Below are 20,216 nucleotides of genomic sequence, written 5' to 3' on the forward strand. Positions count from 1 at the left end.
GGCTGGTATCACACTAAATGATCACACATGAACAGAATTAAAAAATGACAAATTGCTGAATGATGTTGTTACACATGTTCAGTTGGAAGGTTGTGATGTGGTCTCTGATGTTACCCAGATGGATGGGCGAACAGTGGCCACACTCCAAAAAACCTCTGATCATGGAGAAATGAATAAAGTCTCTCGCGCAGAAATGGGTAAAAAGGAGGGAAAAATGTCTTTCCATTTACCAATGTGCTTAGCCAAAAGTGAAAAAGACCTGAGAAAGGTGAGCCCTGAAATCAGTAAGTATTCACACTTCTTATGGGTATTAGAGGAAGTTGAGGACAGATATTATGCACTCATCACTGTAGAAGAAAAATGGCACACCTTTGCTATGATTGACACTGGCACACAGGCCACAATTATGTCCAAGGAGCTGGTAAAGAGTATCAATGAAGGGAGACCCCCACAGAGTCAGATCACAGTGAAGGAAAATCAAGGTCCAGTGCATAACTTTAATGGGGAGGAGGTGCCCATCATAGGTGTAACTGAGGTTGACATAAAAATAGGAAAGCACAGAATGAAACAAGAGGTATTGACATCTATTTGTGAAATTCCATTTCTGATGGGGACAGATTGCCTGAAAAGATTGTCTCCTCTCATAGATGGGGTGAATGGAGTGCTGTGGTCCTTAACCAAAAAACCATTGAGGCCTAAGAAACTAAAATCACAAAACAACAATATAAATTAATGTCACACCGTTGCCAAAACAAATGATGCTGTGGAGGTATATCTCCAGAATAGCTGCATACCTAGTGTCACTGTTATATTAATGTGTCAAGACAAAATGCAGAGCGACAATGAAAAACTACCTATACAAATTTACTTGGACCCAAGGAAAAATTGGCAGACTGCCATAGATGAGCACACATTACGTTTTTATTTAAAAGAGAAAACATGCAAACAGAATATTGCTCCTAAAACAGATTCAGAAAAACACATTACCACTCTGGCAGAAATACACATGGAAGATGAGCAACCATGGGTTCATGTTGGTATAAATGACTATGACTTGGACATGAAAGGAGTTTCATTAATGAGAAATTGTTGCAAAAAATAATGGAGAGGGAAGAAATCCCGAAATTTAGGATTAAAAACCAATATGTTTCTGGGTTGGACAGTCCATACTTTGAAAACCGAATTGCAGGCAGATGCATGCTTAAAATTAGCATTGGGCAGAAAACAATTTACCATAATGTATGGATAGTGAGTGGAGCACAAAATGAATTTTACATGGGCAATGACATCATGCACAGAATGTGTATGTTGTTAGATTTCCTTAGTCAAAAAGTATGGTCACGCATAGGTGGTCTGGCACCTGAATTTGAAGACAAAAGAAGGGCTTATCATTGTGCACAACTGGTTCCTTATGCAATCGAATTACAAATGAGGAAAGATACTATTATTCCTGCATTTACAAAACAGTTTGCAATAACATTGAAATGCAAAAATGGACAGCAGATGAAAGGCTCTGATGCATTTGTATGCCTGAATGAATCCATAAAACAGCAAGGCCTGTATTATGAATACATTCCATTGGTAGACATTGGTGAAGGATCTGTAAAAATGATGGCAAATAATAAAGGTTGTCAGGATATTCATTTAGAGGAAAACTCCCCATTAGGAATGGCCATACAAAAATCACATTGTACGGCAGATTTAAATAACATGGTGATTGGAACTATCCCTGAAAAGTATGTAGATGCCAAGGGTGAGTTGCCAGAACACCTGGATTCTCAGCCCAAAGGAATATTTAAAATTCATTCTGTGTATCCTTATGATTCAAATGAGACAGTGTGCTGCCATCAAGAGGATTTCATAATATTTAAATTAAATGAAAATGAAACAGAAAATCAGCCCATTGAAGTGGAAGCTGATATGCCAAAATATTTAAAAGTGGCAGCTTTACAAAAAGACACAGCCACACAGTTAGAGGAAAGCGCCGAGATTCCCTTACCAGAAGATTTTCCAGAATTTTCCAAAATGGTAGAAGAGCAGATCTCCCTAGCGGATGCGTGTGAAAGCAATGAGGATAGGGACAATCTGAGGGAGATATTTATGGAGTTTAAGGATGTATTTGTAAAAGATGCTTATGATTGTGGTTTAACTGATTTACATGTGGCCACACTACCAGAAGGGTGTAGCAGAAATCCAGTGTTTGTACGCCAGTATAGACTACCGCTGGCATGTTTAGAATCATTGGCAGAGATTATTAAAAATTTGGAATCACAGGGAATCATCAGGCCCATTCATAGCACATCCAATACACCTATTTCAGGTGTGTTAAAGCCAAATGGTCAATGGCGGCTATGTGCAGACTTGAGAGAGTTAAATAAAAGAGTACCAATATCTAGATGGCCACTGCCATTCATTGATCAGGGCCTAGCTCAGGTACATGGTTCAAATGTATTTACCACATTAGATCTCACCTCTGGATATTGGTGCGTGCCATTGGCAGAGGAAATACAACATTTATTTTCCTTTACATTTGACAGGACTCAATACGCCTGGCTTAGAGCTCCGTTCGGGTACATCAATAGTGGGAGTGAATTTGGCATATTTTTGAGAAAGGCCATGCCGGATGCAGCGGAAAGAGGAACAATAGTTTACGTGGATGATGTCCTGATAAAAAATGAAAGCCTGAAAAGCCATTTTGATGAAATAAGACATGTACTTGGCCAATTGCAGAAAGCAGGCGCCAAAGTATCTTTGCAAAAAGCACAATGGTGCAAGAAAAAAAGTGAACTTTCTAGGGCATGAAGTGACTGAACATGGGCTAAATCCACAAAAGAAGAAAATAGAGGCCATACAAAGATTAAAAGATCCTAAAAATGTGAAAGGAGTACAAAGTTTATTAGGGATGACAGGCTATAACAGAAAGTTCATTGAAAATTATGCAGAAATCACTCAACCATTGACGAAACTGCTTAAACTGAATACTCACTGGAAATGGGAAAAAGAGCAGTCTGATGCAGTGGCTAAATTAAAGTAATGTCTTGTAAAGGCACCATGTTTAGCATACCCCATAAAGGATAGGGATTTCTTTATAGAAATAGGTTTTTCTGAACATTGTATGTCAGCAGCACAAAACCATTGCCTATGCAAGTAAAGCATTTTCCCAAGTTGAAATGAAATTTAATGAATGTGAAAAGGCCCTATTAACCACTGTGTGGGTGCTACAGCATTTCCACCCCATTGTTCAGGGAGAAAAGGTGATTATTGAAACAAATCATCAACCTTTGCAATTTTTAGAGAGTAAAAGAATTAGATCAGGTAATCTAGCGCAGTCCAGAATCACTTCATGGACGCTGGCATTAAAAGGTTTTCCCGTAGAAGTGAGATATGGACAAAATAAAAAGAACCCAATTGCTCAAGGGTTAGCTGACTTACATGACTAAATGGAAGTGGAAACTAGTTTGCAGGAATCTGAACAATCACCACACAAAGCTTTTGATGAAAAAACATGCAAGAATTTGCCAACTGTATATGTGGATGGTTGTGCTTTTCACATTGAAAATGACAGTAATAAACAATTAGTGGCAGGAATAGGAAATGTCTGGTTGAAATGTGAAGGCGTACCCAGTATAGGGACGAGGATTGGAGCTAGGAGCAGTCAAATGGCGGAATTGGCAGCCATTTATACAGCAATTGCTACTGCAGTTGATAAAAAGTTCAGTGAAATTGTCCTGGTGACTGATTCTGACTATGCACGGAATAGCTTTATGGAGTATTTGCCTGGTTGGAAAGCAAGAGGCATGGTTACATACAACAAAAAGCCACTTAATTATGGAAAAATGATACAAGCCATAGACAAATTGGTGTCAGAGAATAATTTAACAATATACTGGAGAAAAATTCGTGGGCATTTAAAAACACCAGGAGAGGATAAGGAGGGAAATGATAAGGCAGACCACCTGGCTAAGATTGGGGCTGTGATGGGAGAATTGCTACCTATTGATTATTTAATGGGTGAAATACAAATTGATGCAGTAGCACATTCTAAAGCACCAAAGGAGGTAGATCAACCAGTGGTACAGTGGAGTCATGACACGCCAGACCAAGATTTGATTGAGGCACAAAAGAATGAGCGAATTTTGGGAATCTATTATAATCATTTGATAGATCCTGAGCAAAATCCTTTAACAGAAAATGATTGTATGGGAAAAGAAGAGTTGAGGGTGCTATTGAAGAACAAAACACGAATTAGATTACAGGATGGACTCATGATTAGAGAGTCCATAACAGGACAAATACAGTGGGTGGTACCCCTTTCATTCAGAGGGCTAATGCTACACCATGGCCATGATGCCATAACTGCAGGCCATAGAGGTTCACAAAAAATATTAGAAATACTAAAAGATTATGCTTACTGGCCACATATGTCCCAAGATGTGGAATTATATACTAGAGGATGACTAGTATGCGCCCAATTTAAACTTGCTTCACCAATGCATAGAACACCATTGATGAAAAGAGGCCTAACTCTCCCATGGTTAGATTTGCAAATAGACTATGTAGGTCCTTTAAAAAGGTCGAGCAGGGGAAACCGTTATATTTTAAGTGTGGTATGTTTGATGTCGAAGTGGATTGAATGCATTCCTGCACCAGATTGTAGTGCGCAAACAGCAGCCACATTGCTGGTGAACCATGTGTTCTCAAGGTTTGGGTTGCCAAGGTTGAGAATCACAAAGGATGGTGCAGAATCGAACAATCAGTCACGTCAATCCCTCTGATCACACTCCTTAGTCTGAAAGCTGAACACAGGGAATGTGGTGGTGCCCTCCTGGAATCCACAAAGGGGTCATTGCAGAGTTGGGATAAGGCCAGGAAGAAGAAACAGATCCCACAAGGTCTGAGTCCATACTCACCTATATTACATAATCTGGACATTGCCCCGGGCCTACAGAGTAAAGACTGGGAAGGATGGAACGGAGCGGAGACCCTGACCCTGGCTGAGATGTACAAGGGTGGTTCCCCGCTACTCTTTACAGACTGTCAACAGAAGTTTGGCATAGGGGAAAGGGAGTGGTACAGATACGCGCAAATAAGACATTGGATAACCCATCCGTCGGTGAAAAGGGTGGGCACACGACCACCATCTGGCCTTGAGCTAACATTGCAGGAGGGCCAGACCAAAAAAGGGATCACCAGACTCTACAAACTTCTCTCAAATTACCAAACAACAGATCACCTCACATATCAAGTGAATTGGGAGCGTGACCTGCAGGAATCCCTAACAGAAGAAGAATGGTGCAAAATATGGTCACACGCACATCGTACCTCTAGATGCACTACAATTAAAGAATCTGCCTATAAACTGTGTTTCAGGTGGTATATGCCCCCATACCGTCTGCATAAAATCATCAAGACCTATTCGCCATACTGCTGGAGAAAATGTGGGGAGAGAGGTGACTTAAGTCACATGTGGTGGGCATGCCCCAAAGCGGTGACCTATTGGAAGGAGATTCTGGGCCACATCAAAGACATCACTGGTGTCGAACTCCTGATGTTCCCTGAAAACTATTCTATTGGGGTCCCGATAGATGGAAAATATGCATTGTCAGGGACAATGGCCACCCTCATCACTCACCTGCTATCGGCGGCTAGGATGACCTTAGCGCAAAACTGGAAAGACGAAGAGGGTCCCATAGTGGCATGTTGGTGGGTTAAGGTTTGGGGAGTTATGGCCATGGAGAAAATATGCGCACTCACTGCCGTAAAATACCAAAAATTCCTGACGACCTGGTCTTCATTCCACGAGTGCATGAGCGACAGAGAGGCCCACTTCTGTAAACTCTGTCTGCTCAGGAGCATACATGTCATATAAGTGCCATCAACAGCAGGTAGAAATGAACACAGTACAAACCCTACCCAAAGTTCTTACACAAGCTGATCTCTGTGTTGTACTATATTAATCTGAAGTGTTGGTTAAAACAAGGTGGGGGGGTGAGGGGTTTTAAGGAGGGGGAAATAAATAGGGTGTGAAGATTGTAAAATGAAAATGCGAACATTCAAAGGCTAAGAGACCTTGACCATAGTTAGAAAACATCAGAAAGAGAAAGAAGCTGAATAATAATGTTAATTTGCTATTTCTGAAACTGTTTAAAATATCTGTATGCCTTTGATCCAAAAATAAAGTGTTTAAAAAAAATAGCAAACCATAACTCGCACCACCACTGTGCACTGCTAACACTAATGCCCATGACCTCAATGATGACACCACATATGACATTTATTTTTGATGAAAATTCCCAACAAGAGGTTGTGTTTACAAAGTTGGTAGCAAGATTTCAGGGGTGATCAGGAGGCCTCTCATGTAACCATCTAAATAAAACATTACACTGGAGTGTTGTTTTTAAAAACAGGAATCTAATAATAGAGACACGTGTAGGAGTAAGGGCTCTGAATTTTAACAGTTAGGTTCATCATTTCAGCATTCACATGTAAGCAATGGTTTGAACTGCAACTGGGGCACAGGGTGTGAAACTCATTACTGGACTCAAGAGTGTGGAAGTCATGCAGAATTAAATAGACGCCAATGCACAGAGCACATGATTGAAATTGAAGTTTGCTTCAGGGTGATATTTAATTGAAATGAGCTGCACTAAATATAATACTAACTTAAATTAACATACTAATTTAACCCAATCCCAGTTAACATTTAACTGAATCCCTTAATAACATTTAGTGCAAATTAGTCCATGATGGAACAAGCAGAATGCAGTTTGGGAAAATGCATTGCGCTCTGGAAATGGGAGTTCAAACGTGCATGATGAATCTGTGCTGAGGGATAAACTAAAACAAATGTTAAGATTTGTTCTACTGAAAATAGGACATTGTATTAGATCAGCAGGCGCAAGAAAGATGCATCTTGTGCTATCCAGCAATGAAATCACATGCCATTTCAGTGGAATGATCTACTCAAGGGGGAGGAGGGGTTTCCTTAAGTGACAAGGGGGTTTGGTGAAAAGGGTTTTGGAACAGGGTGGGAGTTAATTCATCTATAGGCACTGGGAGATTTAGGAACTTAGAGGGCTAGGCAGACAGAATTCTGTGCTGGCAAGCTGCCTGATGCTGAAGCTGTCCTTATCTAGGTTGACCCTGTGCAAGGCAGGCAAAAAGATAGGGGAAGATTTTCATACCCAACAAAATCACAAATACCGTCAACAAATCTAGGTAAATATGGATTTAAGTGAGGGGCTGCTGATGTGAGTGATAACAGATAGTTTAGGTGAAATAGTTAACTTCAGTTTTGGTGCTGTCTATTTTTAACATGCATGTAATCCTGTGTTTATATTTCTCAGTCATACTTCTCTTGCCAAATTTCACGATGCCAAAGTCTGCGCACGGATAACACTCTGAAAGCTATTGTAAGGAGAAATATACTTGCAATGTGAAATACAATGTGGGCATAAGTGTAATTCGGTGTAATTTGCATATATTACTTTATGATTAAAAAATAAGATTCTCATTACATTTATTCTGCATTCAAGCAGAGATAGATGTGTGGTAAGAAATATCTCAAAGTAAAGTATCCACCATGTGCTTTTTATTTAGAGAGATTGAATGAATGTACAGTATTTCAATTGCATGGTTTACATTTGTTGATACTCAGCCAAAAGGGCATAGTGTGATATTGTACATAAGGTACCACAGGAGGGCATGAGCCATCTACCCAGAGTGTATCAAGTCCAGTATTTTGTTTGTTGTTAGTGACCTCGGTAAAATAATTATTAGGCAATATTCTGAAGTCAGTCTCACCAGTATAAAAATACCCCAACAGGTTACCACAATGTATTGCCATGGATTATAAAATACCACCAAATATGACAATAATTAACAAATAAAACAGAATAAAAGATAAAACCCCCAAATATTTCCATCATATTTGGTGTGTTGGAGGGGAAACTATAAAACAGTTACTGGGTGTGGCCTTACATTCTAAAACACAACCATATTGTGCACTCATTAATTGAAGTAGGGCTGTGAGGCAGTGCAGTACTGTGTACTCATTTGGCTGTCAGTATAGTGTCACCATGTCCCAATTGGCAATTGGCAAACTATCTTGAGGCAAGGCTTTATGAGCATGCTGTTTTGGTCCTCAGAAAATGTGACAATATGGAAAAACAGAATTACCACAGCGGTAGAATAGGAGGTATTTGAAAACATTTGTGATGAAGGAAGCATTGTGCAGGTGTGCCTCCTTATGCTATTCCAAGCACCAGAATGCAAGTAGGAGAAAAAAATTGCATCATACGATTATGCGCAAATTGTGGTTCCTGCTAGACAGGTCCATAAAGATGCAAGGGAATGACAGTGAAGTTATTTGCAAGTTAGAATTCAGTTTAGGGATGAGACAGAACAGCTTCATGGACAGTGTAAAGACTCACTCGCCGTCTTACACATGTAAATCCAAATAAATATGAAACACCCCAACGGGGAATGAGACTAAGAGAACAGGTTGCAAGAGTTATTTTTTCTTTATAAAGATTTGGCATCCAGAGAACTCTGCTGCCCCGAGAGCACTCTGGCAAGCAGTACAAAGACATGAAATTATCAAGGGACAAAGCGTCATCACTGACATCACTCTATGTGGGACTACAACTGCTTGGGATTGGGTGAATAACATTGATACATATGCGGCTATGGGTGCTGCTTCATCCGGATTGGTTGCTCCGTTGGCAGGAGGATGAGCATCACATGGTCCGGTTGCCAGTGTCCAGGAGGGGTGAGGGTGAGGTCTCGGTGAGGTAGGGCAGCCACTAACTAAGCTAGCATAAAAAACTACCACTAGACATGTAATGAAAAATAATCATTAGTATATTCTTAAGTAAATCCTTTTGAGACTATAAATTGAATACATATAATCAGAACATCACTCATTGGGACTTATATGGAGTACCAGGCTTAGGGGTCTTGGTGAGTGTGATAACATTGATCATGGGGTGGGCTTGTGCACATCAAAGCAGCTATGGGTCACGCTGACATTTGTTAGTTCTAGGGGGCAATATATTGTGACAGAGGTCTGGGTTTAGTAGGGGGCACACTCGGTTGGGTTTCACAGCAGGGTCACACCTCTGGTACACCAAGGGAATACCTTAAGGGGCATAGGGTTACATTGCCAGTAATTTTCCAACAGCAGGGGTAAGAGGGCACAGGCAGGTTTGTGGAGATGAATGAGCTACAAGTCATGGTTCAAGCTGGTTCACACACAGGACAGTGATCTCAGAGGAAGAGTGAGATGTTATATTAGTATATTTGTTTCAATTGTCCCCGGCACAGAGAGAAGCCTTATCGTATTATCACAGTGAGGCCTAGTCCAAAGGTGGAGTCGAGAGCACACAAAATGGAAGACAAGTGTCCCTCACAACAGCCCCGCATCTGCTTACTGTTAGCATGCATGCTGGAAATGGAGGTATCCCCCACTATTGTACGAGCAAGTGGTCCACATCATGCTGAATATATGAGAGGGGCCTAAACGACCACTCGCTCCCACACATTCCCCCCTTTTGTTACATCTATTTTAATGAACTAATCCTTTTTTATTATTCTCCCTCTGATAATACTCTGCTTCTTGTACTGCATCATCCCATGCCGGTGTACCTTTTATTGGCATCCAAGCCCTACATACACCTCTTAGGCTTTGCCCTCTCCTTGCATATTCATCAGGTGTGCATGTCATGTATATACCCCCATCCCCATCTAGGTCCACCCACACCTCCCTGTACCATTGCAACTCCTGTGGCTCTTTAATTGTGTGGTGGTATAGGTTGTCTACCCTGTCCCCCTGCTGGTGATAAACAGCTGTCAGGTGATACTTTGGTGGGTTTGACTCCCCAGTCTGTGTTTATGGATCTATCATGGTTGCTACCTTTGTCGGTTTGCCCATTGTTACCATCATCATTGTTGAACTAGGCATAGATTTTGCACAACATCGTATACCCAACTGGCACACACAGAAAAATAACAAGAAAAAAACGGTGACTGGAACAAACATTTTCATCATAATGCTGAACCACAATGGTATCCAGTTGAACATGTTGTTGAACCATTTGCTTGGCTCTTTTCCTCCTTCCTTCAGACATCTCTCCCCCAGACTGTGTACTGCCGAGATAACGTGGCAGAGGGTCCCGTTACCTGCATCTTCAGAACGTACGAATGTACAGCATGTGCTCCCGATTTCTCGGCAAACACCACTGTGTATTGCTGTGAGAAGGTCTAACACGTACCGGTTCTGCATTGTCATTCCACATTGATCACATTGAATCCTTGTTCAGTGTCATTGGCCAGTTGGATCAGTTCCCAGCGGACGATTTGCAGCCATTTGGCGCTTGTTCGGCCTGAAGTCCTGGCATCAGGAGGGAGGCAAAGAAAGTTTCGGCTGAATTGAACAATTTGTATTTATCAGGAATCTCAGCGAGGAGGTTTGATGACTCGCTGGAGATATAGTTGGATGACCCCCTTTCGTGGGACACTCTGTCTTGTAGTTCGTTTTCAGACAGAGTGCTGTATGTGGAAGGCTCTGTGGTTGCTGGTTGGGCTGCTGTTGATGTGTCAGCCGAATCTCCTGCTGCTGATATGCCCGACGAATCTCTCCCCCCTTGGATATGGCTTTCTGGAATTACCATTAGCGCTGAGTGCAGGGTGGCCAGGGCGCAGGTACCCTTCCATGATGTTGGTAGATGCAGGAAGGCTTGCTTGCCACATACCCAATACATGTCCAAGAGCGCTGCTGTGCCATTTTTCATATCTGGAATGATGATTGTTTTTTTGCATTGCTTTTTGGATCCAATTCGTACCTTCCCTTCGCAATGAAAACAAAGTTTGTGCAGAATTTCCTTCTGTGTTTTGATGGGTTTCTCAAGTGCAGTAACCCACGTGAGCTTTGCAATGTGCTGAGACAAGACGGGAGTACACCTTTCTTTGACCCATTGAAAATTCTCTTCAGTTAATCCTCGTAGCACCTCTGCTTTACACATGATTGCCTCGTCATGCCACTTGTTTTCTGTAAACCTTGTCCCTCTGATAACAAAAAATGCTTCTTTTATACAAATCACTCTTTGCGTTCTGCAGCATTTCTATTGTAACTGTGTGTGACTGTAAGGTGCTATGAATCCTACATAATACAAGATGAATTAAACATTGGGCATCCAACAAGGGCACTTCTTGAGGTATACGTATTGTTGGTGTTCCTGAAGTTTGTGGTATAAGAGAGCAGACATAATAGCTCTCATTTGTGGCTTGTTTTGCAGTCATGTCTGAGTACCACCTGTTTGACTGATCTGGGTGGCGGGGGTCTTCAATTTGATCTAATCTCAGTTCATGGTAACCATCAGATATTTTCCCTCCTGCCCCCCTTTTCCATCTCCTCCTCCCCCCTTCCCTGTTATTTATGATTTTCACTCTTTGGTAATTTATGGGGCAGACATCTGTCCATTTGGCGTCATTGAGTTTACTAGCAGCTTGCCGGTACTGTGGTGCTGGAATGTCTTGTGTAATTGTAGTGTCAGGATTAAAGTGCATTACAGTGCCTTGTGAGGTAGGTTCTACGGTTGTGTACACATCAGTATTTGTCAGATCAGGCTCACTACCCCAGGAGTAGTCCCCATCATACTGATTGTTGTCATTATATTTGCTTAGTTCAATATCAGCAAGAGAAAAAAGTGCAGTTTTGACAGTTTGATTTTTAAGCAACGTGGTAAGATTGTTGTTTACCGAGCCATTATGTTTCCACATAGTTGTAACTCCAACCCATATGAGCGTTGTGCCTGCCCATATCAAGTTTATCCCACTCCCCCCTCTTACATATCCCCAATTATGAAAGACAATGTCCGGTACCAGGCCGCAAAAAATATCATCACAGAAAACAATATTGCTGCAAATTTATGTCCACATTCAAAAATTTACCACATATGTACTCTACTAGCTACTCTATCACTATCTACAGTTGTGTCGTTGTTAGTGAGGGCCCTCCTTTCCGCCATTTTTCCACCTGAAGGGGCGATATAAATGTGTTAAGTACATTGCAAAAAATACTTTACGTCCTTTTTTACATTATTTTTGTTTCCATCATTACAACGTTAATTTATTATTCTTTTTTCACCTATTAATCCTTTTTTACTTTTAATTTCTACAATTCTATTTTGTTCCAACAATTTTTTCCAAAACAAAAAAAATAAACTTTTTTTGCAAACCACAATCAAAACTTAGTTAAACACCCAGATCTAAGAGAGGGAGAGAGAGAGAGAAAGAGAGAGAGACAGAGAGAGAGAGAGAGAGAGAGAGAGAGAGAGAGGGAGAGAAAGAGAGAAAGAGAGAGAGAGAGAGATCTGTATGCTATTTCCGATATATACAATTAATGATATCCCTTTTTTCTAATCATTCAATTTTACTTGTAAACTGTTCTTCATTTGATGGTTTTAATTTGTTGTATTTTACATACCTTTATTTTAGCCACTTGCAACTTGGTTGCTCTCGTTTTGCTCACATTGATGGGTTGTACTATCGTGTGCTCTTCTCACATATGACAGAAGTACCCAATATTTCAACACTTTCACTTTAACCGCGGTTGGCGTGCAATATACGACCTTGTAAGGTCCATGTAATCTCAGAGAGTTGCACCTCCGCACAAAACTTTGCATGTAAACATTTTCACCTGGCATTAATTGTCCTGTTGGGCTGTCCTGTACTGGCGTTGCAGTATCTGTCTCAGTGTTTTGTGTAAATGATGGTGCGATCTGTCTTGCTATGCTACGCACTGTGCGTGTTAATTGGCTAATGTATTCCTTAAATTCATCCCCCAGCACTGTGGCAGCTCTGTGAGCGTCTGATGCTCTTCTTTCTGGGGATAGTGGCGTATGAATGTGTCGTCCCATCACTATTTCGCGTGGGCTCAAATGGTGGTCCTTACCTGGCTGCGTTCACAGTTAGAACAGTGCTAGGGGAAAGCAATACACCTAGTTTTTCTTGAGGGTGTTACACAATTTGGACAGTTTGCTTTTGAGCAGGCCGTTGATTTTTTCTACAAATCTGTTCACCATCGGAGAAAAATCGAACATAATTTGTGTTTTACACCCAACAATGTAGTTACCTCCTTGAAAAGATCATTTACAAAATGTGTGCCGTTGTCTGGTTTTATGACGTCACATATTCCCCACCTTGAGAAAACCTCTCGTACTAAAAATTTGGCAGCACACTTTGCATCTGGGTGAGGACATGGTCCAGCTTCCACCCATCTTCAGAATGGACAAACTATTACAATCAGATATCTTGCTCCACTGCAGCTTTCCCCCATATCCACTAGTTCATGTGGAGCTCTCTAAACGGGCCCACAGGACGCAGTACTGTTCCTCGCAGTGTTCTAAGATTCATCCCTGAGCTGTACGTTTGGCAAGTTGTGTATTCTACTGTAAATTTTGACAAATGTTCCTACAAATTCGGAACAAAGCAGTGTTCCTGTATTTCAGCTGCAAAGTGCTATTTAGTCACATGTGTTGGGAAGTGCAGTTGTTGAAATGCTATTTCTAACAACTCTACGGGCTTTACTTCCTTCCATGTGAGCTCCTGTTGCCATATCAAATCTGTTAGTGACTGTCTGCATCTTATTTTTCCTCACAATTCTTGTTCCTCCACGGATGCATGTTTTTGGAGCTCAATTATTTGGGCAATTGGTGTATGGCTGTATCCCTACTCTGCTGTATATGTACCCGACATTTTTATAATGCACTCTAATGCTTGTGGGATATTAAAATAAGCTGCTTCTTTTGCGGTGGCATCCACTGCTGAGTTCCCCAATGAGATTGCGTCTGTGTTATTGGTATGTGCTTGGCACTTCACCAATGCTACCACTGACAGTTCTGCTAATGCTTCTATTAGCTCATTCAACAGTGCTGCATACTGTACTGGTGAACCATCTGCTCTTCTATACCCTCTTCGCCACCAATGTGACAATCCTGAGTGCACTGTTGTTGTTGCATATGCTGAGTCAGGAAATATTGTCATAGCACACACTTTGGCTGTATGTAGCACTTCAATTAGTGCTATCAATTCTGCTGCCTGCACTGAATAATGTGAGGGGAGGAGTTTTTGTACAATCACTTCATACCCTTTGTATTCTATTCTTGCCACTGCCGCTCCAACATGTTTTTCACCTGTCTCACTGTCTATTGATGCTGACCCATCCACAAAGTATATTTCCCTCTCCTCCAGTGCATTTTCACTTGCTTTTGGAATGTCATCTTCCTCTCCTTCATGTGTAGCACAATGGTGTTCCTGTATGTCTTCTACTGTGCATGGTTCAGTAATGAATATGGCTGGATTCAATGATTTACACCTTACTATGTGAACGTTTGGGCTTGAAATTATTATTTCATATGCTGTTGCCCTTTGTGTGGTGAGAGTGCTTTTGGATCTTTCTAAAATGGCAAAGAGTGAGTGTTCTGCGTATAGTGTCACTGAACAACCCATCACAATGGTGGTGCTTTTTTCTATGGCGATGGCCGCTGCAGCGAGAGCTTGTTCGCACGTGAAGTGACCTTGCATTACTGAGTCTCGAGTACCACTGTAGTAGGCCAATGGCTTGTGGCTTAATGATGTCTTTTGTGTTAAAACTGCTGTCATTAAAATGCCATTGCAATGTGAAAACAAATAGAACTCCTGATCATAGTCAGGGTTTGCTAAAACTGGTGCATGCGCAATGAGGTCCTTTAACTTGAAATACTGTGTTATCATCTCTTGTGTCCATTTTAATGGAACGTTGTCTCTCTGTGCCTCTTTTAAAGCCTGTAATAGTGGGCGATTGTATTCTGCATAGTCAAGTATCCATTACACGACAGTAATTACAAATAACAAGGAATTTTTGCATGTCTTCTACTACTTTTTGGCATCATTAGGGGCGTATTGCTGCTGCTCTGTCCGGTATTATCCGTTGACATCCTTTGCAATCAGTCGTCCTAAGTGCAGTACCTCTGCTAGGCAATATTGCAACTTACCTTTGTCCACCTTGTATCCTTTTGTGGCTAATACATTTAGCAATGATATCGAATCAGCCCTGCACTGTTCTTCACTCTGGCTGCAAATGAGCACGTCATCTACATACTGAATTATCGTGCTCTCTACATTTACGTTACCAAGATCTTCATGCAAGATTCTGTTAAAGATACTGGGGCTCTCACAGTACCCTTGTGGTAGTCTACAATTCTCGTACCTGTTGCTCCCCAAAGTGAATGCTGTGAGATACTGGCAACTCGGGTCAAGTGGTAATGAGAAGAAGGCATTCTTCAAGTCCACTACTGTAAAGCAAGTAGCATTTTAGGTATGCTACATAAAATGGATGCAGGATTAGGCACTAGTGGAAATTCTTTCTTTCTGTGTGATGTCATTGAGTGGCCGTAGGTCCTGGATCATCCTCCAAGCCCCGCCCCCTGCTTTTTTGATCGGGAAAATTGCAGTGTTACATGGTGATATGGAGGGCACTATTATCCCTTGTTGTAATAATGCATTTATTGTTTCTCTTATTCCTCCCTCTGGTTCTCTTGGCGGGATTGCACCTGGCTTCAATTTTATTTTTATGGGTGTAACCTCCTGTAACAGCCCCACGTCATGGGGGCTTGTGGTCCATAATTATGTCAGTACCTTTTCCATATCGTCTTTGAATATAGTGGGTGGCATATTAACACTAGCCATGAGAGGGTTGTGTATTTCTCTGTGTTGGATCATGATGTCACATGGTACAATTATTTCCATTATTATTTCCCCATCAGTGTCATTGTCAGTAAACAATTCTTCATGAGTTAAATCATGTAAAGTCAGATTTGGGTCTATGCACAGCACTTTTCTCCACTCGCAACCATGTGTGTCAAGTCCTATTACTGTAATACGTTTGCTTGATACTTGCACTCCTTCCAGATCAATAGACAAAATTGTGCCAGGTACGACATCTGTATTTACAATTGGGCAGAATACAAAGTCAGATGGCACTTTCCACTCCTTTCGTGTTATCTCTGGTACCACCCTTGAAAGCACCCTGATACCATAAATGAACATGTCCGTGTTTATGGGCACCCCCCTTACGGCAATTTCGTTTGTCATGGTACTTATCATCAACATCGCTCTTACTGGGCACACTCCTGGAGTGGAACACACTATCCACTGCTCAGTAAATGAGATGGTTATATTCAACTTACTCAGGAGATCTGCAACAAATTTATTGGCGAGTCTTCATTATATTGTAGAGGTGCTTGCACTGTTTTTCTCCCCACAGTTAAGTCAAGATCATTTGTGTAAGGAACTTTTAAAATAGCCCCAGAGAACCCTTGTATTTCCAAATGTTTTCCCAAGAGCGGGAACCGGCCTTCCATGAGACACGATTTTTCAGCTCCCGAGTACACCATAACAATGAACTGTTTGTTGCCTATCTCCGCCCCCACTAGTGGTTCCTCTTCTGCACGTAGGTTAGTGGATAGGACTGGACACACAAGTTCTTTCTGTGGGATGTCCTAATCTGCATATGTCTCAGTTCCTGGAACAGAGAATACATTGTCCCCCACTATGGCTGCACCGCGAATAGGTTCCAGCGCGCCATTTGCAGAGGTTTGCGAATTGTTCTGCCTTGCCATTTGGTGCTGCATGCCTCACTGCTGTGGTTGCTGTCTTTGTTGCATTTGTGGCTATCTCTGTTGTGGTCCATTATAGCATTGTTTGTTATGGCCACTCCCTCCCATTGGTAACCCATAGGGACTGCCTGGGTGCAGGTGGCCATACTGCTGTTCATTTCCCATGGGGTTTTGCCCTTGATAATAACCCAATTTTCGCATTCTGCGCTCTCTCAAAAAATGTCCCCACCTCCCGCAATTCCAACATGACCCTTGTTGTCCTCCTCTCACCCCTTGCCCTCCAAATCCTCTATTTTCCATTCCTCCAAATCCCCCTCTCTGTCCTCGGTACCTACCTCATCCTCTTGCGGGCCTGCACTGCCATTGGGGGCCTTCGTACTGCTCCACTCCATCCCATTGCTCTTGTCCATTTGCAGACCAAGCTGGTGTCATCCTTGCCACTGTGTTTCCTACACCCTTCTCTCCTTCCCCCTGCCTGTCAGTGGATGTTGTTGCATTCATCGCTGCAAACCTTCACTGATTTATTTTGCACTAACTTTGCTTCGTCTGCCAACCTTCTTTGTGCTATCTCTCTTTCTCTTTCTTTGATACTCCTACAATGGTGCACAATTATGCTCTGAATCTCTTGCCAGCCTATGGCTTCTATCCCAGCTATTTTATCCAAGGCCTTCTGTACCTCCTTCGGAGCCCCTTTTTGATTATAAAGTAGAACAGGGCGGTGGATTGGTCGCACGCCATGCCTGTTTCAGATCTCCACAGGTCTTGCACCCGGAGGATGAATTGCGTAGGCTTCTCCTCCTCTCCCATAGGCACTATATCACTAAGTGTAAATGTGGAGTGTCTGGAAAAGTTCTCGGCAATGCATCCCATACTTGTGCTCTAATGTTATTAAATGATGACCGATCATGGCAGTCACAGTTCATTGTAACTCCCAGAAAGTCGACCTTCACTCACACTGCGTCTGCCTGATCGCCAATGGCAGAGACTAGTAAACTTTTTACATGCCCTACAGCTAATGGCACCCCTGCTGTGTTTTTTTCAAATGCATGTATCCACTTCCCCGCCCAACCCAAAAGTGGAGGGAGAGGTTTCAACAGGTTGTTCTTGTCCATCTGTGCCCATGGTATGTGGTGTGGTCTCCCTGCTCCCTTATGTATCAGGGGCATTTGTAATTTTGCCTTTCCTCCTTTTTACTTACCGTTCCCTTCTTTGTTTTACTTACCAGCATGTTCCCTCCTCTTTGCCTTAACCTCCCTTGCCATTTTGGAGTGGCCCTCTCATCCTCTTGGCCAAATGGAAATAGCAGCGGGCATCCAGCTGCTGCTTCCCCATCTTCGTACTCATCTAGATCACTCCATATCTCCTCTATCTCTTCTTTTCACTCTCTTCCTCCCTGTCCCTCCCCTCTTTGGCTGTCTGGTGTACCAGGTCGTATTATTCTTAAAGGGTTACCATTTAAATGGAAAAGGAACTCTCCTGATTGCCACTCTTGCTCCTGCCCTTTCGGTATTGGGGCTGGTGGTGGTGGGAACGGTGTAGATCCCCCTGCTACACTTGGTGGCGGTGTGAGAACAACTGCTGTTAATGGTGGTACTGCCCCTCCCACAGGCAGCATCTGGCCCTTATCATACAAGGCTCTTAATCGTATTATCTCCATTTGGGCATGTGCAAGCTGCCTGTCTAAATTTCCAGTCAGCTGGGCTAAATTCACTGGAGGGGCACTAGTTGGCCCGTATAACCCTCCTGTTTCATACGGTGGCGGGGCTGTGGCAGCCACTGCTGCCGGGTTAGTTGGTGCAGTTGGTGTCGGCACATACATGGGCCCACTGTATCCCACTGTGGGCCTTGTCAATAATGGGTAAAATCTGGTGAAGTCATTCTCTCTTGTTTTTATTGTGCATTCCTCCACTGCGGCACACTCCACCCATCCGGGGCCTTCTCTTTCTCTATGAATGTGTCTTTACCTACATCGCTGCTAGGGGTTGCCTCCTCAAACATTCGCCATAAGTCTAGTACCTCCCTCCTGTTATCAATTGCATTCCCCTGTATTTCGCTAGCAAATGTGTTGATACAAAATCTAACACTCGTTTCTCAAAAGACCCTCGCTCTGGCCATATTGGCGACACACCCTATCCTTTTATTTCAGTCAGGCACTGATCGTGGCATTTTTGTATTTTCCCACTGTACAAAAGGTGTTGACAGATATGCGCTAACAGTGTGTTCCCTCCCATGATACTGTATTCCTTGCTCTTACAAGTGGTCACTCTTTTCCTGGGTACACTTACAAAATGTCAGTTATCAAATAAACTCCCTTCTTTGACACCTCTTCTCAATCTTATTTCAATGTAGACATCAGAAAATACCAATAACCTTTTTTACTTACACCCTTTTGCAGGAATCACAAATTATTTACTAACATTTCTCAACAGACCTTATTTTTGAGAATACACAGACACGCATGTACGTCTTGACAAACCAACATGGAGGACTTTAACACATTGAATATGTAACATATACTACCTTTCGCTTTTACTCCCCCTCCGGATTACTTTAATTTTGTACCCCTTGTTCTTATCTTCTCAGTCACCCCCCACCTCTGAGCCCCCCTAAGCTACCTCTTCAAGAATTCTGCTTACACGGAAAAAGAATATTCTAAATTACTACTCCGAGCCTATTAAATATATGAGACTCCTACTTTTTTCTCTTTATCTCCACTGGTTCCCTGCACTGGTCGAGACAATGCTATGCGGCACAGCCTTCTACCCCACTTCGGAGTGAGGATCCCGTATTCCTTTTTATCTCTTTTTCCACAACAACCTAATGGCCATATAAAGTATAGATAAGAAAAAGCCCCAGTCACATTCATACAGGCCCCGAACCTTACCCTCAGTTTCTACTTTCCCACTATTTTGTCCCTCTTTTTTTTATACCCCTTTCCCAATTTCTTCTTTTCTCCCCAGAGAATCTCGCAACCAGTACTCACATGTTCAGTATGGTGGTCCGAGAGCTGGCGTTTATGGTCTATCCACAATCTGGTCCACAACCCAACCAAGCCGTGACCCGCCTTGGCGAGCAGTTAGTTGGGTATTTGCAAAGATGACGGGGACCGTTGGAACCTTTCATTTTGCAGGCAAACTGGTCAACCGTGGAGGCAATGGTTTTGCTGGGGGCGTCCCGGATCTTGCCGCACGGCACAGGGCCTCTGTGCTTCTCTCCCAATCGTGTCACGGGGGTCACCAAATGTAAAGGCTCACTCCCTGTCTTACACATGCAAATCCAAATAAATATGAAACACCCCAATGGGGAATGAGACTAAGAGAACAGGTTGCAAGAGTTATTTTTTCTTTATAAAGATTTGGCATCCAGAGAACTCTGCTGCCCCGAGAGCGCTCTGGCAAGCAGTACAAAGACATGAACTTAACAAGGGATAAAGCGTCATCACTGACATCACTCTATATGGGACTACAATTGCTTGGGATCGGGTGAATAACATTGATACATATGCAGCTATGGGTGCTGCTTCATTCGGATTGGTTGCTCCGTTAGCGGGTGGGTGAGTAT

This window comes from Ambystoma mexicanum, chromosome 7q, assembly GCF_040938575.1.
Source record: "Ambystoma mexicanum isolate Mex_15411 chromosome 7q, UKY_AmexF1_1, whole genome shotgun sequence".
NCBI lineage: Eukaryota > Metazoa > Chordata > Amphibia > Caudata > Ambystomatidae > Ambystoma > Ambystoma mexicanum.